This window comes from Poecilia reticulata, linkage group LG5, assembly GCF_000633615.1.
Source record: "Poecilia reticulata strain Guanapo linkage group LG5, Guppy_female_1.0+MT, whole genome shotgun sequence".
NCBI lineage: Eukaryota > Metazoa > Chordata > Actinopteri > Cyprinodontiformes > Poeciliidae > Poecilia > Poecilia reticulata.
In genome coordinates this window covers 2,496,167-2,515,779 of record NC_024335.1, presented here as the reverse complement: position 1 = coordinate 2,515,779, position 19,613 = coordinate 2,496,167, and the positions used below count along the sequence as shown (strand labels likewise).

At 36.5% G+C, this 19,613-nt stretch overlaps 1 long non-coding RNA gene across 4 annotated transcripts in view; it reads left to right on the top strand.

Moving 5' to 3' along the window:
- The first annotated feature begins 10,213 nt into the window (after positions 1-10,213).
- Positions 10,214-19,613, top strand: part of LOC103464309 (uncharacterized) — a 22,477-nt gene continuing 13,077 nt past the window's right edge. For 2 of the 4 annotated variants that reach the window (XR_533637.2, XR_533639.2), the window contains exons 1-4: positions 10,214-10,345; positions 10,707-10,830; positions 10,905-11,117; positions 11,424-11,604. This is a non-coding gene — a long non-coding RNA (uncharacterized LOC103464309). Of the gene's footprint in view, positions 10,346-10,706; positions 10,831-10,904; positions 11,118-11,423; positions 11,605-15,965; positions 16,993-19,613 lie in introns of those variants that run through there. The other 2 variants (XR_001776597.1, XR_533638.2) reach the window with 2 other exon arrangements.

Genomic DNA, 19,613 nt, shown 5'->3' with positions numbered 1-19,613 from the left:
TGGGGAAAACAACAAATTATACAAAACAAAAAAAGGTTTTACTTCTTTTATTTGGAAAAATGAAAACATCGCAGCGCTGGCTGGTGAAAGTTCAGAGGCCCTCTAAAGCAGAGGAAGCTGCATATCATCCCTCCAACTCTATCTGACTGTCAATAAAGGCCACTACTGTTGGAAAATGATAAATGATAAAAAAGGAAATTGATAAAAAATAAAATTTTCTCTGATCAGACTAGTTAAAGCAGAGCGATCTGGTCCTSACAGTGTCATGGTGGGAGCTAAACACTTGGCCCACATACAGAAAAGCTCTTTGATGCAGCGCTGTCAAACAGAGGAGCAACTTTTAAAACACCTGAATAAAATGGCTGGGTTACTCTCTGATCCAGGTGTGTAGAAGCAGAGACACATTAAAGTTGAACGTTATTGTTCCTGGAGGTTTGCCGTTGGAGCCTATTTAATCTGATAGATTATATCAGATGCTGCTTGTAGGTAAATTGGATGGTGGCAGAGGAACAATGCAGGTCTTTAATCTGTCATGCAAGTTTGAAAAATGTTTGCATGAAAAGATTAAGCTTCACAAAACTAACCACAAGACTATAAAGACAGAGAAACGGATAAAGACAGTTAAATGATATTCTATGTATTAAACAGCTGTTCACCGTTAGATTGTGAGATTTTTCATAATAATCTTTTTAGTCTCAGTTTTGGAAAATACATTTGTTTCTTAAAACATAAATCCATTTGTCTTATTTAGTAATGATGTGATGGTTTTATTTTGAGTGTGAATATCTCATCTCTTTTTTTATGTTTGTATATAGTCTCTAAATTGTCTTTCTAAACTTAAGCTGAGAAACGGTCCCTCCAGCTGTCCTGGGTCTTCCCTTCTGTTAGCATGAAGGCAAATTTAAGCAAATGTGCCATCAATGTTCTACACGTGCAAAGACATTCACCTGTCTGTCTTAATCGGATCAGTTGGCAGAAAAATATTTTACTACACAATCTGACACAAAACTATCGTAAATGTAAATGTATATTTGTCTTTGTTTAGTAGTTTAGTAGCCGGTCTCCTGCAACTTTTAGGTGCATTTCTGCTTCAACACACCTGAGTCAAATTATGACGTTGTTAGCAGGACTCTGGAGAACTTTTAATGGACTTTCAATGCAACTTTTAGAGCAACTTTGCATTAAAAGTGTCATTGCTTACCGAATGACAACAGTCATAGACATTCATAAAGACTCTTTCATGTCCATGACAGGTGTTATGTCAGTCTTATACACACCCAGTCAAATAAAGTGTTAGCATAGATGCTTCAGTGAAGGAGAATCGGTCTCAGGTTTCATCAAGTTGAGTTTATTGAATGTTTTCATAATTCTTAGAGACATAAATTTCACATACTGGTAACTCTGCCAAAGGAATCCTACAAATCCTCAGCTCACATTGTCTTTACTTTGTCATGAAAACATTTGGACTGAAACTGAGTGAAACAGCCAGAAATAAAAACTGTTAGATGTACAAAGAGCCTGGAGAACCGTGGATCAGACAGTAGGGGCAGCCCAGCAGCCTGGCAGAGATCTGATTGGTGGCTTCCGGTCCAGCAGGAAGTTGTGAACAAAGTTTAAAACTATGGAGCAAAAACAGTCTCATAATTCACAAATGAACAAGATCCAAAAATGCACAGGATAAGATCCACATTTGTATTTTTGGTGCAAACATAAATATATATATCGATTTACAAGCTGCTTCTGGCCTGAGAGTTGTGCTGCATTTGTGTGGGAATATTTTGAGGAGCTTGTTTTAAGTCAATAGTACTAGTTTTAAGTCAATACACTTTAATCTGTAATTACTTAAAAAAGCTCATATATCCTGTTGAAAAGTTACTTGTAAGTTAGTTTTGTCTTATTTCAAGTGCAATAAGATATTTGTACTAGAAGCTAAACTAAAAATACTTAATTTGTTCAGTTTGTTGCCAACTCGGTGGCCCAGATGAATCCAGGCTTCGATGAGTGAACAGAGTAAAAAGGGGGTCAGATGAAGCCCAGCTTGATGCTGAAAACCAGACTGACAACAAACGATGCCTCACATTACATGGGATACGTGACTGCTTCATTTTGCGTGTTGTTTTTCAAAATAAAAGCGCGACGAGCCGTGCTGCTCATGTATTGTTGTAGGACATTTGGTCGAGCATCAGAGGAGAGTATTTGTTTTCAGCAGCGGCCGAAATAAAAGGAACATTGACCAACAGAGTATCTATGATTTTTATGATGGCACTCATCAAAATGTAATGTGCTTTTATCACTATATTTTTTGTGTTTTTATGATAGAAAGCACTTTGAACTGCATTGTTGCTGAAATGTGCTACACAAATAAACTTGATTGATTCTCTGAAATGGAGCCAGCAAGAGGAAAATCTCTGATATCTGGGAATACTTTGGGATGATCGGTCAGTATTTGTTGATCACTGATGTATCTTTGGTCAACATATTAAATGTTTTTATTGTCAAACACCTTTGTGGCAGTGAAGGAACCCTGCTGCTGCTGTACAGAGCTGAACAGGTTTGTGTTAGCAGCAAACCAGCAAAACGCAAAGAACTTTTCACAGTTTTTACCCCAAACTAACCGACTGTTGAGTAAAGCTGCTGGATGCAGGTAATGTTAGCTCAGTGGTTCTTAATTTACTTTTTTGAGGTACCGAACCCACCAGTTTCATATGCGCGTTCACTGAACCCTTCTGTAGTGATAAATATATTTTTTCCCCCCAAATTCAAGACATAGATCACTAAGTCTTCTTAAATGGTGGAGTCTCTGAGATCAGTTCTTCAAAATATATTCAGTGTTTTCAGCAAAGTTGAGCTGACTGTCCAGGAACGACCCAAGGTATTTAAAATCTGCCACAGTTTCAACAGGTTGACCATCGAGAGAAACTGGAACCACTTTAAGGCCTTTAGGTGTTTAGATCATTTAATTAGCTCTACATTCTTTAGAGAATGAAAAATTAATAATAAATAACAAAGACTTCGCGGTATTCTGATGTAGTAATGTAATTATATTAGTTGTGTTACCACCCCCACGCCACTGGAGGCAGTACCAACCCCGAAAAGATGCGACTAAGAAGTAGATTTAGAAGTTCACCGAAAGCTACAGAGTTTGGTAAAAACTGTGAGCTTTGCTGAAGTAAATAAAGACACAAGTTCAAATCCATGCTGAGAGGAGCTCCTTCAATCAGGGCTCCTCCGCAGCTCTGATTGGCTAAGCAATGTAACGTGATCCTCTGATTGGCTAAGCAATGTAACCTGATCCTCTGCAGCAGTCCGACTTTACACAAGTGTGTCTTTACCTCCGCGGCAGAGGCTCCGCCGAACCCCTGGGGTTCCCAGGTTAAGAACCACTGTGCTAGCTAAAAGATTACTAGCTAATATTTTCTTCTGGGTCCTCCTATGGATTACAGTAAAATCTCCCCCAAAAAAGAAAAAAGAAAATCAAATGGGCACCAACATGGTTCAACCAGACATAAACCTAAACACACATTTTGTTTTCAAACTCCACTGAAGTTTATTTCACACTTCAGGTTGCAACAAAGCAAACTACATACCAAACAAACTACACAAAATAAACACTTTTGTGTTCTAAAAGCATAACTGCCATAATTTAGGCTTAAACTGGAGATATATTCAGCTTTACAAAAATTTGATTTATGTTCATTTCATTTGCAATAGTTTGTCGTTGGTTCTCTAAAATGAATTTGTTGTTATTAATAATAACTTAATAAAATATGATGTTTAAACGCGAGTCTGAAGAGTGACAAAAACATCTGCATCACACGATGATAGTTGTGGCTTGGAGCTCGACTCACTGCTGTTTGGTTTCACGTTTTTTACCCTGTTTGATTCCTTAGTTCGCTGTGTCAAGGAAGCAGTTTTATTACACTACATTTAATCTTTTATAGGTTTAAAATTTTTTAGAAGGTAAAAAATAATGAAGTAATTGGAAAAATATTTCAGTGAATCAGAGAAAACACATTTTCCCAGGAAACGTAATCTCTAAAGAATTCATGTGTTGCTTGAGTTAAATGTCAAATGAAGACAGACAGTAAAATATATAAATATGTTTACTGTTGTTCAGACATGATTCATGAGATAAAAACTTTTAATTTGTTTACCTCTGCACCCATTTACCTTTGCACGAATTGCCTCAGTGTAAATCTGGTTGTAATCTTGGATGTTTTTGACCTCAATCTTTATTAAGAATTTATAGTAATAGTAAACTGGGGTTTGTGGTGAAATTGGAGGCCAAAAAAGAGCAAATGTGCTGTTGTAGCTGTTAATCCACATTAGTGAATTAGAACAGCATTAATCCAAAAGCAAGGCACTAACAGCCTCCTCAGCGCAGATTCTAATTTAAACGTGAGAAAACAGTACGGCAACATAACAATTTACGGGATTTGTCCGACTTAGAGCAGGTTAGTAAAGAACGCAGTGACAGGACTAATAAACCAAGGTTAATCTCAGGAAACTGCAATTAAAGAGAATGATTAAAAAACAGCGAGCAAACACACAACAGAAGAGATTGTTCCTAGCCTGGATCACACTGTCCCTGTTTTTAACAGTTCAGACAAGATATTTTCCTCTTCGTCTCCCAATAACGTCTCCAAACGATGCTGAAGTTCACAGTGAAGGAGAAACAACACGATGTTAGAGACAACAGGCTGGTGGCTACATTTGTAAGAGATTAAAATATGGAATTATCCAGCCATATTTTATCTTTATCTAATCCGAGATGAGGTCATTAGGGTCAGAGTGGATGTCAGGAAACCCAGACATCCACCTCCCAGCTTACAACAACAAATTAAGGCTATAAATTTAGAGATTAATCGTGAACATTTTGGGAAATTGGGAATTTATGAGTTTGAAAAGTCAAAAATTTGATGACATTTTTAATTTTCTAGAAAAAACATTGAAATTTCTGAACTTGAAAAGTTGAGAATTTGCTAGAAAAATGTCTGAAATTTTGATAATGTACTCAGAAAATGTCTAGAACAACACGGAAATTTCTGAGTTCAAAAAGGTGTAAATTTGCTAGTAAAAAACTCCAAATTTTAGAGGTTAATCTTTGAAATTTCTGAGCTTAGAAAGGTAAAAAATCTGCTAGAAAAAAGCCTGAAATTTTTGATATTAATTTCTAGGAAGATTATGAACATTTCTCAGCTTGAAATGTAGAACATTTTCTAGAATAAAACTTTGAAATATAGAGATTAATCTTGGAAGTTTTCTAGGAAAAACTTGGAATTGAGAATTATCTTGAAAAACAACTCAGAAATGTATATCTAAAGTGGTACAAAATCAACCATTTAAAAGCAGTTTAAAAGTAGTTGAGAAAAAACCCAACTACTGTTTTAATAAAAACTTGTTCAGTTTGGAAGCATCAGCTCAGCTTCAGCGTCGTTAGCTGCTAGCGGTTAGCAGCTAACGGTTAGCAGCTAACGGTTAGCATGGCAAAGTATTCTTACAGTTTTACAATCTGTTGGTATTTTTTTTTACTTTGATTTTTTTTTACTTCTGGGTACCAAAAATGATACCACATGATGAATTTAAAAGCAGTTGGAACTTATTTAGTATTTTTTTGAATGGAATATTTTCAGGCTATGCTATCAAAGAGCTAACTACTGTACTTCCTGTTGTGCATCAAAAAGTTTCAAAAACATCACTCACCTTTGTTTTTGGGCTTATATCAACAGCTTAAGCTAAAAACAGCAACCAGTTCACCTGGTTAGAAGAAATAAAGCTTTTATTTTTATTTATTTTTTACCTTCCTGGCTGCTAAACACTTTTCTTTCTGTCAGATTTACTAACTTTCTCTACCTGATTCATATATTCATCATCATCACCTTTAACTGTTATATATTTATGATATATTAGATATTTACTAACAGTGACCAGCCTGTGTGTTCAGTTAAGGCCAACCAGCCTACGGCTATTATTGCATCTTTGTTTGCTAAACTATTTTATCAGGCTCCTCTGAGCCAGACCTCAAACAGTTTGGCAGACTGTCTTCAATTTTTATCAAACAGTCACACTGTATACCATGTAAGGAGAAGTGAGATTTTTAACTCTTTCGAAAGACTCAGAGTTTGCACTGTATCACCTCTTAAAAGTGTAAAATGTCAGAGACTGGTGGTACAAATCCATAATTTCTTCACTGTCATAAAAATGATTGATTCAAAACAAATGCACCGTCAACAGGTTTCACAACCATGTGTTTGCTGTTGGTAGGCACGGCCGAACATTAAAAAAAGACTAAACTGTCATTTCATAATGGGAAAAATGTGTTTTTATTGAGGAGAGATTTCAAAAACTACATAAACAAGTCACTAAAGTATGCAGAGCTCAGGGTATTAGAGTCCAAAAAGCAATTAGGTGAGAGACCATAAAAGGTTCTGCACGCATGCTTGAAAATAATGGAAAAATTTTTTGAAAAATTATATTATGGTTTGTTTAACAGAGATCCTTTAATAGACAGATTTCCTGTTTTTAAAAAGTTAAATACAGACGCATTATTTACAACCACTGTTCCAATGATGTTGGGATGTTATGTAAGATAAATAACAACAGAATATGCAAATATGTTCAACCTATTGTCACAACAGACAATTTTTTTAATGTTCAAACGGATAAAGTTGATTTGTCATAATTCTGCAGCAGTTTATAATTTTCTTCTGGAGAACACAAAGAGCCAGTAACTGAAGCAGTTTATTAAAACGCCAAGCACTGCTACGTCTTTATTGACTGACAAATCCTTATTTGGACTACAGACAAAGACCTAACCATCTGTTGACAGATGGCCACTAAACACATTGTTAGCACATGCTTAGCTCCATAGATACAGTTAGCGGCTGACTTGGCTGGCAGGATTCGAGTTTAAAGCATTTTCTCTATTGTAGAGTTATTTAATCACTTTAGTCCCAAATATTAGGGTGAACAAATGCCCTACATTCCCCAGACATGTCAGGTGTTCAGTAAATTTGAGATTATGAGAACTTGAAAGACCTTCTTTAGCTCTTTTCTGCTGCTTACATCTGGGATCTTGTTATGATTCACATCTCATGGAACCAGAGTGAAGATATCCCAAAAAATAAAGACTTTAGCGTTTCTGTACCCGTCATTCTTCAAGGAGCAATGTTGTTTTTTTTTACTGTAGATAATAAGTCATGTTTTATGTTGCGTTCACACCAGTCCTGTTTAGTTTGCTTTAAGTGAACTCCAGCCCATTTGTGTAGAAAGTTTGGTTCGTTTGGGGAAGTGTGAATGCTATGCAAACTCTGGTCCACCTATAAACCTCTGTCTCAGTTCTCAGTGAACTCTGGTGCAGTTTGAATGTGAATGCCAAGCGGACTGGAGGCTGCTTCTAAAGCAGGAAATGGACGATAGCACAAGGCATTCTGGCTAAATACAACAAAAACAAAAATGTTAGCTTAGCGTTCGCAGCAGAAGTGGTTCATAGTACTTCACCAAAGACAGAAGAGAAATCCTTCAACCATTAAACTCTGATGCCATTTCAATTTTGTTTGCATTTGGTGAAGGAATTAGTTGTTTCCTTCAGTGGTTCTTGGTGCAGCGCCCCCACAGGTGAGGAGGGGAACAGGTTTTTCAACACGTTTGACTCAGTGCAGAGAGAAAGAACCAAGAACTACTGAGGTAAATGACAGAAAAACCTCAGAAAAAGACCAGCGCAACTTCATTTTTCACAAAAAACCTTTTTCACTTGAAAAAGGACCAAAAATTCCTAAGAATTTTTGTTTTTGCAGTGTATGACTGCAACATGAAATTCTGTCCATGAGCCACACAAACAAAACCTGGGACAAGAAGCAGCCAGAATCTAGAAAATATAGATTTTCCTCCAATGTCTTCTAAAACCTAACAAACTGCAAATCACGTAGTTTACAGTACAATAAATATCAACATTAACTCCTACTGTGCAATTAACGACAGCTAGCATTGTGCTAATTAGCTGCTAATGTACAAAATAACCCGATTCTAACAAATTTCTAGGGGCAGTTATTATTTATTATTAGATTTATTGTACAATTTTATAGCACAGTCAAGTGAATGTAAAGGCTGTAAAACTATTTGATGCCTTGAAATTAGGCGCAGGAATAGCTGCTTGAAGGATTCTTCAAACATCTTTGAAAGAATCAAAGAGACACCCCAAGTGTGTTTTTGATGAGGGAATAAACATAAAACTCAAAAAAGTTATTTTACATCACATCTCTCTTTCAAAAGTCTGACTAGTTCAGATTTTGGTGGTTACTGATATTGTTCTCCGAAATGTTGCTAAATATGTATCAGTTAATCGTATGATAAATTAAAATGACCTCATTAATTTCCCTTTTAAAACATTAGTTTAAAAAAGATGGTAATAGATTCTGGTTGTAAGCCTTGACATCATAATTAAAACTTAAGGAACTGGTTCAAAATATTGGAAAGTATTTTTTTTTTTAGGTTTTTTCCTAAAAATTAAAATAATCAGCAGATGAAGACTTTTTTTTGGAAATGTTTTGAAATACTTTAAATGCTGTGAATTAAGCCTTACGTTGGTTTGACCCTTTAGAGGATTGCAAAGGTGTGAAAACATGATGCAACGTCATGAAGTGCAGATGTTGGTGGTAAAGGTTAACCTGTATGTATCTCCATCTGTAAAATAAAGCAAAAATATAGCAAAAATATATCTTTTCTTGCTTTATGTGTTGAGCCTCTTTAGTGTGACTGACATATATGCTAAAAAGAGGAAACAGACCTTGCTATGATCATAACCATTTCCCCCCGCGTTGGAGAGATAAATGAAACCAGCCACAGCGGAGGAATTCACACAGCAGGTCAGGCAGAGTTTGCTTCCAGAGCTGTGGTACCGTGATTATCTTTGATCAGATCAAGAGATGGTGTGCAGGTTGGAAACGTGTCCACCTTTGAGTTTTGCCTTGGGTGTTATTTGATGTTATTTCATTAAAGATAATGAATGGCAGTGTAATGATATTATATGTGCAGCTTTTGATTCACTGCAGTGAGGCCCTGGATTCAAATCCCAGGTGGGATTGGAGTCTGTTTCTGTTTGCATGTTTGGGTTTTTCTCGGGTGTTCCTGTTTCATTTGGGGTTTAATGATAAATCAGCTCGGATTTCCTTAATTTTGGATCATCAGTGATGGGTCAATACATGGAAAAACAATCTTATTTACCTCTGCGCTCCACTGTTGCCAACTTAGCAACACAATTCATGGACCATAAACTGACCCATAATAAAAGATAATATTGTTGTTTTCAGATCGTTTTTAAATAATATAATGGTAATATAATAATAATGCAAAAACACATTTTCAAAGATCAATAAACAGATGTGCATTTAACACTGGAACTGAAAGACATTTTAACCCCCCCACACACAAAAATACATAAAACAACAGAAATAACAAATAAAATGAATTATGAAGTCTCTGTAAATAAAACTGTCCTTCAAAAATAATAATTTTGTTGAGACTAACAAAAGAGAGAGAAAAGAGAAAAGAAATAATCATACAAATAGAAATTGAGGTCATTTTAATTTATCATGCTATTAAATGATTTATTGCTTATTGCGACAGGCTTATCTGTCGCTATATTTATAACATTTCAGAGGAAAATATTGGTAACCACCAAAATCAGAATTGGTAGGTCAGGCTTTTTACAGTTGATATGATGTAAAATCAACTTTTTTGAGTTTTATATGTTAAAATATTATTCTCTCATCAAAAACATGCCTGGAGTGTCTCTTTGCTTCTTCCAGACATGTTTGAGGAATCCTTGGCAGCTATTCCTGTGGCCCAGGGCAAAATTAAATTACAAAAGTCACATTTATTTTAAGTTTATTTATTGTTAAAACACTTGAGTTCTTTTAAAGTGGTAAAAGTATGAACTGTGTTTCTTTTTTGTTTGTTTGCTTAGTGTGTTATGTTTTTATTATGTCTTTTTGAACTGCCTTGCTGCAGAAATGTGATTAACCAGTAAAGTAAACCTGATTCGCCTTGACAACTAAAATAGAAAATGGATATTTTTTATCTTAGAAATGTCTTTCCCTGACAGAAATATTCAGTAAAATTTTACAGACTAAAAGGGAATAAAAATAATTTCATTGTTGAATTTACTCCACTAGGGGGCTCTGGAGTTTATTTCACGTTTAATGGCGGACCGGAAGTGACTTGACGGCGGACTGGAAGTCGTTTATTCTGCCGTCTGCTGCAGCAAGTTAGCTAAATTAACCTTAAAACTCATTCGTACTTGCGTTTTTGAGTATTACGTAACGTAGTGTGTTGAGTTGAAGCTTTGGTGAGTTACGTTTTTGTTCTACATGAGGGTTTTTGCCAAATTAGCATTTAGCTAATGGAAATGCTGTGTTATTTTGTACATTAGCAGCTAATTAGCACAATGGCTGCTGTTGCTTATTTCACAGTAAGGGTTAATGCTGATGTTTGTCGTACTGTAAGCTATGTGTCATATAGTTTTTAGTTAAATCAAGCATAATTGGGGATTATTCACTCATATGGTTTACTTTAAATGTTATTAAAATTTTGTTTTCACTTTGTTTACATTTTAACTAGCACCAGGCAGTAAATAACGACAACAAGAAGAACAATAATTTATGTTGTTTGTAACAATTGTGGTGTCATTGTCTTTGTTTAAACTGCAGCTTCTGTTCAGAGTTATTGATTCACCTGCTCTTCAGCTGGGAACTCGACAAACTTTGAAATACCCTCTGCAGCAGCTTTAAGAGTACAAAGCATGGAAAAAGCCTCCAGTTAAATGAGCACAAGGTAATATTTATGCACAACATACTGCTGATTAAATTGCTTCAATAAGTATCTTCAAAAACATTCTTTATGTTCAGTAGATAGACTCCTCTGATGTTCTAACCTTGGATAAATCTGTAAGAAGAGCCCAGCAGAGGACAAAGGCACGGCTTATCATCTTCATCGTTGTTCAGAACCGATTAGCGCTGAGGTCTGAAGCAGAAGAGGGAGAGAGGCTGGAGAAGGATGGAGTGATCGGAAACGCAGCAGAGTGCAGAAGCTGTGGGGCTCCATGCGGCCATGACCACGGGGTAAATGTGCAACAGATGCTCGGGGCGTGCAGTTGCAGTCTGTTTAGTGGCACGCCATGGCAACTCAGACGTTATTTGCACATCGTATGTTTGACACCTCAACTTTTGACCATTTTCCCAGCAAAAAGGAAAACAAAAAATACATAATCAAATCTGAAAATATCCTCAGTTTATGCCTGGAGGCTGAAAAAAGTAGCTATTTTCAGGTTTCAAAGTAGTTTTTATCGATACTGTAGATGCTGTCAGAGTGGATATGAAGTGATGCTAATCAAACGTTCTGTCTTTTTGTTCTTGTTGTGTCGTCAGAGTCTGGAAAGCACCTTGGAGTGCTGTACAGCCGATCTGGTTCCAATTCTCTGACTCTTCATATCAAGTGCTTTAAAAGAGGTCTAAACACTAAGGTCATTTTCTGTGGATACAAGAGGCATGCAGCAGTGATAAAAGCCACCATATGTACCTAGCCACTCACTTCAGGAGGTAAACCAAGGTGAGTAAGACTCAAACTGAACCTCTTTTAGAAGACTTTAAAGGATTCCTTGCAATTGTGGGTGAAATTGCACCAAAATGTGCAAACATAGCCAGAGTAAATTGGCAGGTCTTCGTGAACCATGTGGAGTAAAAAAAAGTTTAATTCTGGTCTCCTTTGAAAGATAAACCTCTATCACAATCCCCCACGCCCTAAAACCCGTCTTCAAGGAGTAGGAATGTCTCTCCAAGTTACTGGAACTGAGTTGCAGATGTTTGAACACACAGAGAAGAAAGATTTTATTTTTATGCCCTTCTCTTTCTTTTTGTTTTGTAAAATTTTCTATGGATCCATTTAGGCCTGTTGCGATAAACGATACATCAATTAATCACACAATAAATTAAACCTATCGACCTCATTTTAATTATCGGCTTTATCGTCTCTTCCTGCCGTTTTTTTCTTTCTGTTGATGACACTGGATGAAAAAAGGCTCAACTCCGATGCGCTTCACTGATTCTCATTTCCTTAGTGTAATGTCCAACATTACACGAGTTGTCGGCCCATTTTCAAAACCTGACAGAAATCCCAGGTATAACGGTTCGATTGGGTTCGTCGTGCCGTGTGGTGTCCAGCCACATAGAATCTACCTGTGACGCATGTGGCTAAAGCGTAAAGTCCTGACTGAATGAAAATCATTATAACCTATTTATGTCACGTTAACGAAGAACAGCTGAAAACCTACCGGGTTTATCAACTGAGGTAGCAATTTGGCTCCAACTTCTCTCCTTATCATTTCTATATTCTTTGCACGAAATGTTGAATAAACATTAATGTTGTTTTCACAAATCATCTCCGACGTCCGCTGGACTTCGGGTTGCGCCGTTTCAGCTGTTTGGGATTCCCCTCCTTATTTTCCTCTCAGAAAGCGGAGAAGAATCCGCGCTTTCTGATTGGCTACCTTTCACATTCAGCGTTAAGCTCCCAGTCGGGGAAACCCCCTGATTTAGATCGGAGCGGCCACGACGATCTACCGTAACACACCACACACTGCAGGATGATCGGTTGCGAAATCACCAGCGACAATCTTAGATCGGCCAACGATGTAAGATTATCATAAGGGGAAAATAGGGGCAAGAATCGTGTAGTATGAACAACTGCATTAGGTAGTGGGATGTGCCCATCGTCTCTATTCAAATCTAGTGATTACTGAAGGGCAATATAGTACAGACTTTATAATCTGCACTCTTCTGGTTGAATGCAGTATTTATTTCCACTTTGGTTTTATGTTGTCTAGTTTTTATTCAAGTACGTTTTTTGTTAATGGAGACTGAGAATCCATTTTATTTTTGTTTCTGGTTGTTTTGTTTATTTAGTTTATCAGTTCCAGTGTTATGTGTTCTTTTGAAAATAAAGTGTATCTATCTATGGCAGGAAATCGCATGTATTATTACGTAATTTCCACTAAATTAGTGTCAAAAGGTCTTGAAACAATATTATTGTTTATCGCAATAATTTTTTAGACAATTAATCGTCCAGCAAAATTTGTTATCGTGACAGGCCTACTCGGGTCGGCTCCGATGTTTGTGTGTTTGTCCGTGCAGCAAAACGGACGAGAAGGTTTGATGTAGATGAAAGTGGTTTCAAAACATTATTTATTTTTTTATCACAATAAATTCTGGGACAATTTATCGGCCAAATAAATTTGTCATTGTGACAAGAATACATTTTCAAAGATCAATACATTTCAAATTCTAATAGACATTTAACAGTGAAACCGGAAGATATTTTAAATATCCAAAACAAATAAATAAAACAGAAATGACAAATAAAATAAATTACAAAGCATCTGAAAACCATATTGTCCTTAAATAAGAGCTGGACCAAGTTTTGAAGACCAGTTTTGGTAGAAAGAGAAAAGCAATAAATTATGCAAATAGAAATTATTGACTCGATTTTAATTCATCATGCAATTTATTGATTTATCGCTCATTTAGGATAAATGCAGTATTTTTGAATTTCAATAACATTTTTGTTATTAGCTCCAGACTATTTGAGGTTAAATCTTTTCGTAGAGCATCGTAAATATAAAAAAGCTGGAACGCCTGCATGCGATGCCACTGTCACTCCTACTGGGTGAAGCAGCCATTACTGCGCTGGCTGCAGATGAGGAAGATGGTGTTGGTTTCTGACAAGCCCGCTGTGAGTTTAATTGCTGTTTGAACTCATAAAATCTGCAGTTTTGGGCGTTTTTAGTGATTCATCTGCAGCTGTTGTCCCTAAATCCCGTGAATACAGGGGGTCTATTGTGTTGCTTTACATCCCTGCCTGATTTTAAACCTGTTTACAACTTTCTCCATGTCCTCCCTGCTGTGCTGTTTGGCCATTAACGAACTCCTGAGACCTCAACAGAACGGTTTCAGCAGCCGTCTTCAAAGGAAAGGATTCTGTTTACTCTATCAGAGTTAAACGAGCTAAAATCCAAATGCACACCAGACAGGAAAACATTAAAACGAAGTCATTAAAAGTATGGAATTATTGTGGTTTGAATGCTTTCATGCTGTTTTAATGTTATTTCATTCTAAATGGGAGCCGCCCAATCCGTTTCAGTGATGGATAATGCAAGTAGAGTAGAGTAATTAAAACATAAACATGTTATTTTTCTACATTTATCAATCAATCCAGGAACGGGATTGAACCCAAAAGCAGGAAAACTCTGGAGTGCGGTCAAATTTTACCGTTTTATTGCGTGGACATTTGCAAGCGATACTTTCTGGAGAAGAGTCAGCGGTTTGTTTTCTGCCTGAATGTGCAAACATAAAAGACCAAAGTAAAGGGACAAAGGCTAAAGACGCCCGGTTCATTATTATCTCTAAGGAGTTATAGCCCCGTGAGGCAGATTGATGCAGAATTAAACTGCAGTCCTGGCTTAAACTCCATTACAATAAATCTTTAAAGGTTTTGGTCCAGAGATGTAAAATTGTGCCTCCATTAATCTGTCTTTGCCTGGAGCGCTTAAAAATGTTGAGCCTTTCAGCCTGTTTTCTGTTTTTTCCCAGAAATTAAAGAAATCGATCAACAACTTATACCAGTGAGAGATGAATCAACATTAATCAGATGTCATATACTGCATGTAAAGGTCCATTTCCACCTTTTTTAATAACAAAGGAGACAATTTATGTCGATAATAACTGTTTATTTAGTATTATTTCAGGTGTCAAATAACCAAAATAATTAAATTATAAATATTTGCTTATAATTATTAATTATAATAACTATAATTGCTTGTAATAACTATAAATATTGTAAAAATAAAGTTATAATAGACAAAAATACAGATTTTTGTGACGTAGTTATGTAAATATAAAAAACATTAATTTGATGCAACCCTCTTAAAATGGGTTTTAATGGATGTGCTGTGGCGGTGCAGGGGTTAAACCCAGCCCACATGAGGAGGCCTCAGTCCTCGGCCGTCGCTGGTTCGATTCCCGGCCTTTGCTTCATGTCTGTCTTCTCTCAAGACTTCCCTGACTGAGCACTTAAAAAAAAAAAAAAAAAAAAAAAAGTCGACTATAAATAGTGTTTATTTGTTATTGCTGCCTTTTTCTGTTGCCTGCTTTATGGGGCAACATATAGAAATGAGCAATGAAATTATTATGCATTTAAATAAAATCAATCACTTTCTGGTGAATGTTAGAAAAATTAATCTTTTTGTTGGAAACGGCAGAAGGAAGAATTTTACAGTCGTAAATAAAAGCAGGAGATGCGTCGGCTCTTCAAGTGATCAAACCCGGTTTCATTATTAGTCTGAAAACAGTTAAAAACTCGGTTTATATGCAAATATGTAAACCAAAGCATCCACATTCAATTAAATATGAGTTTTAAAATATAGTATGTGTCTACATTGGTATTCTGTCTACCAATGTAGACAGAATAAAAGTAAATTACCACAAAAAAAATAATAATTTTAGGATTAATCTCAGAAATTTTCTGGAAATTTATTTTATTACATTTGAAGCTCCAAAAGTAAAACATTTTCAACTTTTGAAATTCAGAAATTACCTGTTTTTTTTTTTCCTACAATTTTTTCTGAAATCTCAAAATTTCTCAGTTTTCTTCTAGCCAATTTTTGACACTTCACTCAGAAAATTTCACGCATTTTCCCTAGAAAATGTCTGAGATTAATCTGGAAATTTGTTTTTTTCTTGACGACAATTTATTAACTTAGTGTCATAATTTCAGATTTTTTTTCTAGTAAATTTAAACTTTTCAAGCTCAGAAATACCAAAACCTTTTTCTAGAAAATTTCTGAGATTAATCTCCAAATCTTTTCCACGTTTTAATGCCGGATATTTACTCTTCCGTTTTTATTCGTCTTCCTACAGTGGCGTCAACGCGCCGCCGTAAAATCAAGTTAAACTGTGAAGCGGTGAGAAAAATAAAAACATCGATGCCGACTGTGAGGCTCGGGGATCAGAGAGTCCACCGAGTCCTCTGCTGGCTGTCAGCAGAGCAGCCTTCGCTCCATCATCTCCGTGGGAAACGGCGGCGCATCACGCGAGATCCGCCACACATAGGTTAGACGAGCAGAGCCGGGGAGGAACAAAGATGCTGCCTGCTGTTCTTGGGTCGGAACAAACTGAACTTGATGTGATCATTTCAGCAGCGGGAGCTCTGGAGCGTGCAGATTTGATTCTTCTGCCAAATTGTTCACAGGCTGCAGGAGGATTTCAGGATAGCAAAGTGTACTGGTCGGGATTATCCTGACTTAAATTGCGATGTAAAACTGAGACAAACTCTTTGCTTTTCTATTTCATAAAGCTGCCAAAGTGGGGTCATTTTACTAGAAATGTAAACTGCTTAAGGGAAACTCCCTCATAGCAAGAAGGTCCAGAGTTTAAATCTTTCTGTTAAACTATTTAACCTTAAAAACAAGCCATAGTTCTTACCAACGACGCTGCAGCAGCAACGAAAGCTACTGATCCGAAGCTTCTCTAGTTTTAACGCGAGTGTTGTGGTTTTCAACCAGGTTGTAAGATGTTATGTGGGAAAAGATTAGAGCGTGAAGTGATTGAAGTCTTTAGCCGGCCCCCTGCTGTCTGCATGCAAACGCTGAGAATGTTGTGTGCGTACAGCATCATGACTGCAGACGCCGCATTGCTCTGGGACGTGTGTACGATACAGCGTCATTAGCATGAAAGTTCATGTGGACATCAGAATAAATATGTTCTCAGGTTATGAGGTAGAAAATGAATAACACTGGTCCAAGTACAGAGCCTTATTTAACTCAATGTTTCAATGCTTTTTAAGCTAAGGAGTAATATCTCCGTCTAAGTAGATTTCTAGAGCAGTTCAAGGTCTGAATGTGTTTGTATTTAGTGCCAATTTAGATGTTGTTTAAAATAATATTAAAATAAACAGAAAGCTGAGTAACTTTGTCAAAAATGGGTCTAAATTAAAGCCATTAATTGGCTCAACACACCCACTCCAGCGTTTCCGTGGTAACGTCTCGTCGTGTTTACAATAATACTCCATGCTCGTCTCCGTGTGCCTAAATGGAGTTAGCAAGACAAACATGTAGCTTTCTGTCTGACTCTTTGGTCTGGAGCTAAATATTTAGCTTACTAACTGAATATTTAGATCTGAATATGTAGTTGTGAGCTACATATTTAGTTTACAAGCTAAATATTAAGTTTGCTAACTAAATAATWWAKAKYTARWTMTWMAWCWTRACTAAATGTTTAGTTTGAAGCTAAATATTTAGCTTGCTATATAAATATTTAGCAGGAAGCTAACTTTGTTTGATTTTTAGCTAAATATTTAGTAACTAAATGTTTAGTTTGAAGCTAAATATTTAGCTTGCTATCTAAATATTTAGCAGGAAGCTAACTYTGTTTGATTTTTAGCTAAATATTTAGTAACTAAATGTTTAGTTTGAAGCTAAATATTTAGCTTGCTATCTAAATATTTAGCAGGAAGCTAACTCTGTGTTTGATTTTTAGCTAAATATTTAGTAACTAAATGTTTAGTCATGAGGTAGATATTTAGTTTACAAACTGAATATTTGGTTAACTAGATATTTAGCTTACAGCTAAGTATTTAGCTAACTAAATGTTTGATTTGAAGCAAAAATATTTAGCTTGTTTGATGTTTAATTTTTAATTGTTACATTTATAAGCGAATAACTAACATGGTGAAAATATGATCCTCCATTTTCTCCCGTCTTATAAAAGACCAAATATCCCAAATTATTGATGATAATTTTTGGCGGTGTAACTTTTCAAACATCAGTACCAGAGATAATTTATTATAAGTCATAAAAAACTGAAATTAAGCGTTGAAGGAGCAGGAATACGTTACCTGGCAACGTTAGAAATGACTCCACCTGTCCTCCATTTTAAACATGGTTGGTCAGTAATCAACGCTGCGTTCACTGAACCTCAGGAACTTCCTGTTTCAGTTACTATTTCATGGTAGATGTCATTTCGTAAACATTTTAACAGACGAAATAGGCCCAATTGACAAAGTAAAGTTTGTCTTCGTTTTCAACAGATTCTTTAGAGGGAGGAAGAATTGGTTTTACTCCGGCCTCGTGGCTTTGATGCCAGAACCCAAGACATTTGTTTTCTGCAAGTAGAGAATAAACAGCGAGAAAGAACAAAAGTGAAAAGACGATCCTCTCGCATGAACTCGAAACACTCTCCAGCTGTGGTTAAAAAAAATCAGTCAGAAATAATTAGAAAAACACATGGCACCAAACCACGTCGCCATGACAACTTAATCTAATTTTCAATTTGCTACAAATATGGGAAAAGAAGCCTTGTAAATATATCGACTTTGAAAAACTGAAGCATTTGATGTTCCAGGACTGGAAGCAGACGGATGCTACACCATTTTCCTTTCAGGCATGAAGATGTTGGTGGTTAATGGGAAAGTCTCTGGGTGGTTGGAGTAGTTTTGGTCTCTCTAACTCTACTGCTGTCTGTTGTTTTGCTTATTTACTCACCTGCCGTTGATCTTCTCATCAAGGTTGGATTATAAAAGCACCTGGGAAATGTTTAAAATGCAGAATAATCCAGTCGTCTTGAGGTTTACCAGCCTAGAGACCGAGACCCAAACAAACTGAAGCCGTTTAGTTTTTATCAGTTACTGTAGTAGTTTTAGTTTTTTTTATACGTTGGTTAATTTTAGGCGCAGAATTCAAAAGGTTGACATATTGTGTTGTGATTATATATGCATTTATTGGGAAATGGATACTCAGCAGAAAATTAATTCAATAATTGTTGAACAACCTTCTAATAAATAGATTCATAAGCACAACGAAGGGTATTGTACCTAGAATGTATAAATGCACAATATAGTTCCAGTTGCGTCTTTTTTTTTCTCATTAATTACATTTTTTATTTTTTTTATTTTAGTTAATGGTGCACTTGTTCAAATTTTCAGGCTAAGGCTAAATATTCTCAAAGCTGTCTTCTGCAGCTTTAATTCAACATAATACACTTAAAAATGCACAAACATGATTTGTTTTGATTCTCCTCTTGTTCTTCACAAATGATGCAGGGCAGCAAAGGACGTTTATTCTGTGCCCAGAATGCAACGCTGTTCCAGGACATAGTTCTCCAGTGAACAGCTTGAATCTGATGTCTTTTCCAGCAGCCATTGTACAGTGCATACAACCTTAAAACCGGGCGTAACTCCACTGGGGTTGCTAGGTAACGGGCGTAACTCCACTGTGGTTGCTAGGTAACGGGCGTAACTCCACTGGGGTTGCTAGGTAACGGGCGTAACTCCACTGTGGTTGCTAGGTAACGGGCGTAACTCCACTGGGGTTGCTAGGTAACAGGCAGAACCCCACAGGGGTTGCTAGGTAACAGGCAGAACCCCACTGGGGTTGCTAGGTAACAGGTGGAACTCAACTGTGGTTGCTAGGTAACGGACGTAACTCCTCTGGAGTTGCTAGGTATGGGCAGAACTCCACTGGGGTTGCTAGGTAACGGGCGGAACTCCACTGGGGTTGCTAGGTAACAGGC